The sequence below is a fragment of the Metopolophium dirhodum genome, chromosome 2 (assembly GCF_019925205.1).
Source record: "Metopolophium dirhodum isolate CAU chromosome 2, ASM1992520v1, whole genome shotgun sequence".
Classification (NCBI taxonomy): Eukaryota; Metazoa; Arthropoda; class Insecta; order Hemiptera; family Aphididae; genus Metopolophium; species Metopolophium dirhodum.
Window position 1 is genome coordinate 13,081,308 of NC_083561.1, and position 9,733 is coordinate 13,091,040.

Below are 9,733 nucleotides of genomic sequence, written 5' to 3' on the forward strand. Positions count from 1 at the left end.
GTTTTACTAGAAAATTTCTAAACGGGGTTTGAACGCATCATACTGTGATAATCATTCTATCACGGCGTCATATTATCTATATTTTCGTATCCAATCCCCAACGGCCTACATGCAATAAATTATATGTGAAATTGAGAATTTGACTTTTTTATGACATTGTCATTTGTCTTGTCCAACGGACATCATAACGTGAGTGGGCTTCGATCACAACACAGTCGCGTCGCGACGAAAAACACACGTTTAAATAAGACACAAGGTAATAACCTTATTTGTTATCTAAATGTGTGCGATTTGTTGATGTTGATTTGCTGGTTCTTTTTCTCGTTTTTTACTATGTTACGTATTTTATGACAAACGTCATTTCAATACACGTGTGTTTGCGATTATTGTTGATATAATAATACCATTATAGTAAAATATTATATTATTATATGTTTAGATTCGTGCATTGACGGCCGAGTGGGATCGTCGTCGAAATAACCACCGTGAGAGTGTTACGATTGTCATTATACGTTACAATGTTATAATAATATGTTATAATTATATTATAATGCAGCAGAAGCCCGTCGCGACCGTATAAAATGTGCATTTTTTCTCGGCGCACGAACGGTCGATTAAAATGGCGAAACCAAATAATAATACTAATCGTGGCCAAAGGACAATCGCGTCGGTAGCGGCGGTGGCGGGGAAAATAGAAAGAGGAGAGAAAAAATTACACCGATGCCCGATAATACCCCTTTTTTTACTGCGTTGGTTCTAAATACTAATGATTCGGCCGGATAACGAATTGGGCGTGCGTATTATTATAAATATTTTCCCTGAGCTACACACGCATACACACACATTTTTCCCGATAAACGTTATATTGTTCCGTTGACGGTGTGTTATTAGTTATTACGGATAGAGCTAAAGACGCACACGCACACATAGTATTATGCATATTGTATACCTATAGTTAGCGCGGCGGCCACTTTCTTACGATGCATACACTACACACACGTATTATAGACGTATGCAATGTTTTAAACTCTCGCCCGAATCGCATTGCCATCGGGACGTACATATATGTATATAACATTATAATATACATCGCAGTCATAGCTTTGTATCAGATATTATTATAATATTATATTATTCTACCATTTTCTTTGCGGACGAAGAATCGCCTCCGCTCGCGTATTATGCCGAGCCGTAAAAAATACAAAACAATTTCACTATATTCGCCGCCCATCACACTGTTTGCCCATCACGATTCGACGTCGTGTGCAGATTTAGTTTCGGAATATATTATATTAGGTCCCGGGCACATAAAAGATGCTATATAGTATATATACAATATACATCTTATCGGAGACGACGACCGTGCGCGTTGTACAATGTACAGTGTACACATATATATTAAACATTATTATTATTAAATATATTATGATAATTGTGTGTACTGTGTACAACCGGACACGCGCGACGTCGGCGATCGGCCTGGTATTATATCGTAACAATATAATCATAATAATAATAATTGCGATCGCCGAAAACGGTCATGTGAAATCCTCGGTTGTGTTTGCGTTTCCGTCTCAAGTTTTTCGTCGTGAAACCTACCGACGCGCGTGAGTATATTATTATTATTTCTATTATTGTAAGATCGTGACAACGGGCACGCACCCCATTTGTGGAGAGAAATAATATCACATAACACTAGTTTTACGTCCCGTTGAAATTCTGCACACATACTTAACATAATATATACATAATAAATACGTATTTGTATAAGTATATCAAATAATAAATACATTATAATTATATACCACGCGGAAACGACGGAAATGATATTGCTGTTTTTGATATTCTTTTTCCACAAATTTCAGACTCTGCTCCCGATACTCGATAATAATATGTACCTATAGACTATAGTATGCGTAGGTTAGGTTAGGTTGTCGTTGAACTATACAATATAATATTGAGCCATTGATAGATATCCCAAATGTCGGGTCTAGACGTGTTGGTTTATTTCGTTTCGTTATTATTCAGTTGTATGTATATTTCATTATTTTTTTTCCGTCGAGATTTCCGATAGAGCGGCATCACGAGGGCGTCATTTAATACAATGATTTTTTTTAACACACGAGTGCGTTCGCTATTATATTATAATATATTATTTTGTAGGACATCGGGAAGTCCTTATATGCACCATGCACCCCATTTTTATTTTTATTTACATATGTGTATGGTACACCGATGCACCCGGTGACCCGTTGCTGTTGCTATGTAGGTACCTACGGATGTAGTGGCTTTCGAAACGAAACAGAAAGTTTGAGATGACCTACGATATCAAAACCGTTCGGCTGTGTACGGATTTTGTGGACCGAAAGCAATGCGCGTTTTACATAATTTTCAGTCACAAGCTAACAATACTTGAGGTTTTGATGCTTAGAGACTATATTATGGAGTGTTTCGATTTTTGACCACAATCAGACTTCACATTGCCAATTGTAGTATAGACAACAGCAGATAGATATAGTGTTTTACACACATGCATAATTTTACGGTATTGCGTAGATGCATAATCATATAGTCACCTATGTAATGTACGAAAAGTGAGTGGTATAAATGTTAAATGTGTAAACGTACCAAATGTGGTCTAAGTATTTATATACCTTGCGGTAAAATTGGGTTTTACATATACGTCCAAGAGAGTATACTATGTGGAAACATTACAGCTGCTTGACGATTTCCGTGATAAACATTCCAAAACTGTTTTATTTTACGTATAAAGCGTAATATACTGTTATACAAGACTTGTATATTGTATCACTTACCGTAGGTACTAAAATATTTTTGAATAATACAATAATGTTGCAAATTGTTTGTGAGAGGTTCATCGTGTATAATAACGAGTAATGGCGTGCATCCAAAATAAAGTCAAACGTTATTCTATTACAAGTTTTAACGTTCTCAATTATTGCAATGTGCCAGAATATAAAATAATATTATTAATTATAGGTAATAAATAATAATTTATAATAGCCATATTGCGTGTTGCCTATATGGTTATTGCCAATGTTGTCATCAGATACCTATACCTATATTTTGTAAATTAATGCGCAACCGTGATTTTTGATCCTATCTACAACATAGGATCAAAAATCACGACCATCGAATGTTACTCCAGTAACAATTTCGAAATAATGGAAAAGACATTTATTCTACTTAATACATTATTTAGATTATTGTTTTATGCCGATATTATGACAAATATATTACAATTATTATGAAACGTTATTTGTTTAGCCATAACCATCACAGAATCATCATATTATATTATGTTAGTTAGATAGATTTATTATAAGTATTTAAAATTATTTATATAAGAGATGTATACCAGACCCGTATACAAGGATGAAAGGTGATTAGGGGTTCAACCCCCCCCCCCCTCCTTACACTACCACCAGAAAAATGATCCCGAATTCGTGAGTAATGTATACACATCAAGAAATTATTTCAAAAAAGCTTTAATTTAAACATGATGGGTAAATTTTGAATACCTATAATAGGTATGGCTATACATGTAAATTCTTATATTACCTATGTAAAATTATTTATTACTATAAATGTACCTATAACTGATTAAAAAACGTATAATTTAATGATAAGATGTAATTTTTTTGTTCATGCAAACTGTTACTTTTCTAAAGAGTTATATGTAAAACAAAAGTCTTATGAATAACTTAATGTATTTAGTAATGATTATATGTTTAATTATTATATTATTAATTATAATATTGTGACTAATATGTCTAAATAATATTATGTTGCGTTGGTATTTTTGTTTCAATCATTAACATGTACATATATTATTGGCTCGACGTACAGTTTAGAAAAGCTCAATGTTTTACTGAAAGTAGATCAAATTCACTAGGTATTAGAAAAATATATTAATAAGCTCAATGGCTTATATTGGTCCATATGAGAAATCCTAGTTGTGGTTTTAAGGCCAGATTAGACATTATTACGCGGTTTACCTTGTTCAATTCGTCTTATTGAGTGAAAAATTTCAAGAATTTTAAACCAGAAAATTACCAGATATAATTATGTGGTTTTTCTATACTATAGGATCTATAGGATTGAATTATTAGAAAGACCTATTAAAAACATCCTCGTAAAGTCGTATGACCCAGAGGTAAATAAAAAATAAAAACAATAATAGGAAATAATTTGACCGTTATGGTGATACGGTCCGGTGACGTCTTTAATACTATAAGTTAATACAACGAGTGCGATTACTAAGTAATAGCTGCGTAAAGTGCACGCGTACCTATACATAATAATATTACAATTATTATATTATAGTACCTATATATTATAATATGGTATTAACAGTTGCAGATTTCCCGTTTAAAATACATAATCATATACCTACGTACATTTCGTACCTCGTCCGTATACCTATACATAAATTCATAATATATTGCTGATTATTAGATTATGTATCATTAGGTATGCGTATGTCTGCAATATGTTTTTAATTGTATTATTGTCCAGGACCGTTAAGTATACATATGCTTTTATGTGTATTATGTATATGTATTCGTGAAAGTTTAGGACAGTTGGCGATCCGTTATGGAATAAAAGAAACAATCAAAACAATGTGCGAATCGTCGTAGTGTAAAACGTCAATTATAATAATATAAAAACAAGTTATAACCACAAACAATTAATAAAAAAACGACGCTGTGCTATTACACTTTTCATAGGATATATCGAATATGGCGCGTACATAGTAAATAATAGTTATGTAGGTACAGATGTGAAATATGTTTTCACTTCCGATATTGTTCTAGTATAGGTTCTAACCACCTGGTGTATTTTGTATTTCTATATATAATATGTTTAGTGTAAAAAATCATAAATTAAATTTTTTATTTAAAACTTTTTTACTCATCAATTAGTTTTATTAATAGGTATTTAAAACGTGCAAAATCGATAAGTGTTTTCATTTCAAAAATATTTGTTTGGTTGGTACTAGGTACTGTGATAAAAGTTTATGTTATATTTATTATTTAATCATAAATGAACCGAAACGAATAAACAATAGTATTTTACAATTAAAATCGAATTGTAAAATAAAATGTTAATTAATATATTAATCATTCGATGTAAAATGAGACACGATTTCGAAATCTGAGCACCATCGCCAATATATTATTGTTATATAATATACCAATAAGATTTTGATTAAATTTAATCGTTAAAAAACCGTCACTCGTGAAATTGGTTAGGTGCGTTGTGCGTATACTAACCTCTGTGCTCTCTAACCTAAAAATATAACAGTCGTTTTGGGTTGAAATGGGCGTTTTTGTCCGTCTGGTACGTAAAAAAACTTAGTCAGCCCCGTGGGTACAAAATCAAATGCGCATCGTTTTCGTTCATCACGTGTTGATGTTTCTTTCGTTCGATCTTTAGGAAGAGAGATATATATATGTGTATTGTCTTACATAAACATTGTTTTGTTGTTGTACAAATCTCTGCGAAATCGAGTTTTGGCAAGAAGAATACATCGCCAGCGCGTTTGTTTGACTCTTGAATAACTTAAAACTGTACCTATAATAATATGATATATACGTATATATTAACGCTCTGATACGGTTGCAACGTATTATGGAGTAGCTGCACTCGTAATCGTTTTTGGCGCGTGACGCACTACAATATATATAAGTATGTAAAGCACGCAGATAGATATGTATACTATTATGTACCTACGTAGAGTTGCTAAACGAAACTAACTAAGCGCGGAACTTGACCGAAAATGCGGTTCGCGACGAAAAAAAAAAATAATAATTATCCGATAGAACGACGATGAAGACGAAGATAACATGCTGTTGTTGCAAGAAGCATAATATTAACACTGCAACCGATACGAAACACAATATTATATTTGTATATCATAATAATAGTACAATATATTATAGCGTGAGAATTGGCCAATTAGCTGATGACGACGAAATTTCGAGTGCAAAAATAGTAAAACCACAAATCACAAGTTGCTTAATGACGTTATAGGTACACCTCTCTAAACGGTATTATCACAACGATATAATACGTTGCATCAAACGTCGGAATTCGCATATTTCTATATACCTATATGTATATACCTAATATATCGCGCGCCAAAAATCGCGTATTGGGCAATATATAGGTAATGTATTTACGTGATAATCGAGAGAGACTGACGAGATATGGCTGCTGCAGCGGTTAACCTTTACCCACCTATTCGTTTACCGTAAAATACTTAAATGTCACTACAGAGTTGCGTAAAATCGGCTGCAGTAATATACTTGAGCGTTGGGAATATCGTCAGAGACGGAGTCACCGCGCGTGCCTCGGGACAGTGCTGCAGTACAGTGTACACTCTTCCCGCAGTAGATGTACATAACCGTATCATCTCGACTTTTTATGCACGTCGAAATAATGTTATAATATATATACGGCATATACCCATATATACATAGGAATTTATGAGCCAACGAGGAGTCTTGCTGTGAACTCGCGAGCAGTATAATGAAGGTCGTCAAACCTGGTTTCGTCTATACGCCAGAGAAACTCATTAATTAGGTATTCATTTATATATATATATATAATACTTGTCTTACGCGTATTATAATACTGCATCGCACTTGCCGCGGACGAGGTACCCGGAGTAACGATTCCACCATCGCGCAGCCGAGGTTCATCTCATCAAAAACGATACAACGCGAATTTCAAACGGAGGGTTTTTTGTGTAATATTATATATAGGACTAAACTAATAATTGACGATAGCCTTACCGAGGTGTATTGGTATTATTTTATGTCTACGTACTATCACATAGTAGTTTATTGTATTGAATTGTAGAAAAACTACGAACCGCGTATTGTTATAAATACTTATAGTAGTATATAAATAGGCATAAACCTATTATTATTCGGATACGAGTAATGTAAAAATGAAACATCTGAAAATCTCCGCGAAATATTACTCGATTGAAATCCAGAATTGTGTTTGTTTTAGGTCAGACAATTCATGTGTGCCTATACTTAATAACTATACCTACATATAACATATGATATATATAGGTACTCGTAAAAACCGGAAATCGAGAGTAATGTATATTAATGATATGATGTGTAATAGGTATATGTTAATTTTTTGAAGCGTCTCATAAATTATTTTACCTACTAATATAGTACCTACATTCCACCATTACCATCATAACTTATTGGAAAATAACTACAGCCTTCGTATGAATGGAACATAATACACCATTATTAAAAAAAACTCTAATATTGTGATTCTATTTTCTAATTTTATACGGATCTAATTACAATACATATTTAGAAAGAACCTGTGTACATTATATGCAAATTTCATATATTTGTTTGAAGAAGAAACATGTGAGCATTACTCAGTCTTGATGTATAGAAACTATACACATGTTCATATGTATAAGCATTACTCTAGACATAACTCAATATATCATTTACATCTACTTATATATCAAAAAAACGTAATTGATATATTGATTAATATTTAGAATATATTGTTTTACTCGTTTCTCTTTATAAAATTATTATACTTCAAATGTAACGTAGTTACTCGTTTGTAACAATTTGTTACAATGTTGGTATTTGAATTTTGAATTTTTTGGTTATAGGTTTGAAACAATTATTGGTGTTATTAGAATACTGTATGCATTTGAAATTATAACTATTCAAATATTCAATAATCTTAATAAATAAATTAATATAAATTGTAATTAAACGATAAAAAAATTTAATAATTTTCTTAAATGTTTCATTAATTTTTCTATTTATAAACTTAAATCGATTTAAAATCGACATTTACTTCTGTATAATTTTTAGGTTTATTACAAAGAAAACTAATGCAGAACAGGTGCAGTCGATTTTATGCAGCATATGCATTATTTTCGTACATTGAATTTGTGATCGATGATCAATGCAAAACGGATAAAGAAAAATGTTTTCTATTTTATTTTAAAATCTTGTTTTTGATCAGGACACTGCAGATATCTAACAATAGGTTGTAAGCCAGTGTGAATCGTCCTTTAAAAACGCCATAAATAATAAATTATCACAGAAAGACTCATATCCAGATGGAAGCGGCAATAATGTTATTGAAATCTCGTATATATCGCAAGTGATATATAAGCATAAAAATCAGACAGTAAATGACCGCATTTTGATGAAAATTGATTGGCTAATTTGTTAGTTAGGGATACATAATATGTGATCTGCTGAACAAATCAAATATTTGTATATTAATATTTTATATAGGTACCAACATAAGTTTTTTGTGCGATTGTTATAGAACATATATTTCGAATATATTATATTTTCGTTGCGTACTAGGTATAGTTAGAACGTCGATGACTTTACTAATATTATAATGTAATAAAATCCGTTCATAATGTCTATAGAACCGGCCTCCACTTGTGACTTTCAGGCGAAACGACTTCCTGAACGTGTGTACCGTAAGAGGATCGTTATATTGTTATTATATACTGCACATATTTAACATTGAAACACGCGACTTGCAGCACATGACGACGAAGGCCGAGATTTAGTAAAAAATACTATACCTACTATTTTTACCGACAACGGTCTTACATTATTTCACCATCATTATAAAAATACTAACCCCCTGTAGAGATTTTAACGCCCCGTAGTCATCGCGATTAGTGGGTTCAGACATATATGACGTATAGCCAGGGTGGTGTGCAGTAAGGAGGTGCTCGTTCGTTAAAATACAATACTGATTTTTATAAGAATAAAATTCGAATCGAGAAAGTCCATTACTTCCAACAAATACTAACTATATATTAGTCAACAGTTGAACGTTAAAATATTATACGCAGGTACGATCTAAAAATTAAGATGACGACGATCTTATATTATTATTATATTAATACCGCAATAAGTCGCTTATAAAACAGGAAGATTATTGAAGTAGTATTTTCGATTAGACGGATTCTACATTATTATACCTACCAAATGAAAGACAATTTCCGGGAAAAACTAGATTATAACATCCCCAAAGGCAGCGATCCGTATACATATACATTATAATATTATTATACCTATAGTACTACACGTGTATAGTAAAAAATACACTTGCATCGTGTGAACCAAAAAAGAAACAAATAATATCACATTTTAAAAAGAGGTAGGTACTCACCACAGTTTAAGCAGTCATCCGAGTCGCACATGTCCATGGGGTTAGGTTGTGTGTATAGAAACGGAACTCACTGAACGCGCACAACAGACGACGCTCGTTACACGACCGCACAACGGAATGAACGGCCGCCACCGGACACACTACCTGCGGTGTTATCCTCCCCCTCCACTGCCGCTGGTAGTCGACCAATGTTTTAATTTTTTTTTCCATAATCATTATTCATTACACCACGAACGCTCTGTATGTTCACCACCTCTCTCCGCCCCCGCCATCACCACTACCACTACTTTCTCCTACCCATATTATATTTAATATTATACACATATAATATAAACTGCCATTCCGTTGAATGGAAGAGGTTAGTGGTTCCAAATAACAGAATCACCTGCTCTTTTTTTTTGTTACTGTTTGTCTTTGTAGGAGTATACCTATGCTTATTGACTTTTGACCTGTTGCTGCAGTGTTCGATGCGATGATTATACGACGACGATGACACGACTCCGTT

The 9,733-nt window shown here is 32.8% G+C and overlaps 1 protein-coding gene across 2 annotated transcripts in view; it reads right to left on the reverse strand.

Annotated features, from left to right (window-relative positions):
- LOC132938390 (uncharacterized) overlaps positions 1 to 9,375 on the reverse strand; it is a 54,912-nt gene extending 45,537 nt beyond the window's left edge. Inside the window, exon 1 of one of the 2 annotated variants that reach the window (XM_061005187.1) lies at positions 9,229 to 9,375. The gene's annotated coding sequence lies outside the window, so the exon portion shown is untranslated. The remainder of the gene's footprint in view (positions 1 to 9,228) is intronic. The other variant, XM_061005188.1, reaches the window with a different exon arrangement.
- Between the last annotated feature and the right edge of the window lie 358 nt (positions 9,376 to 9,733).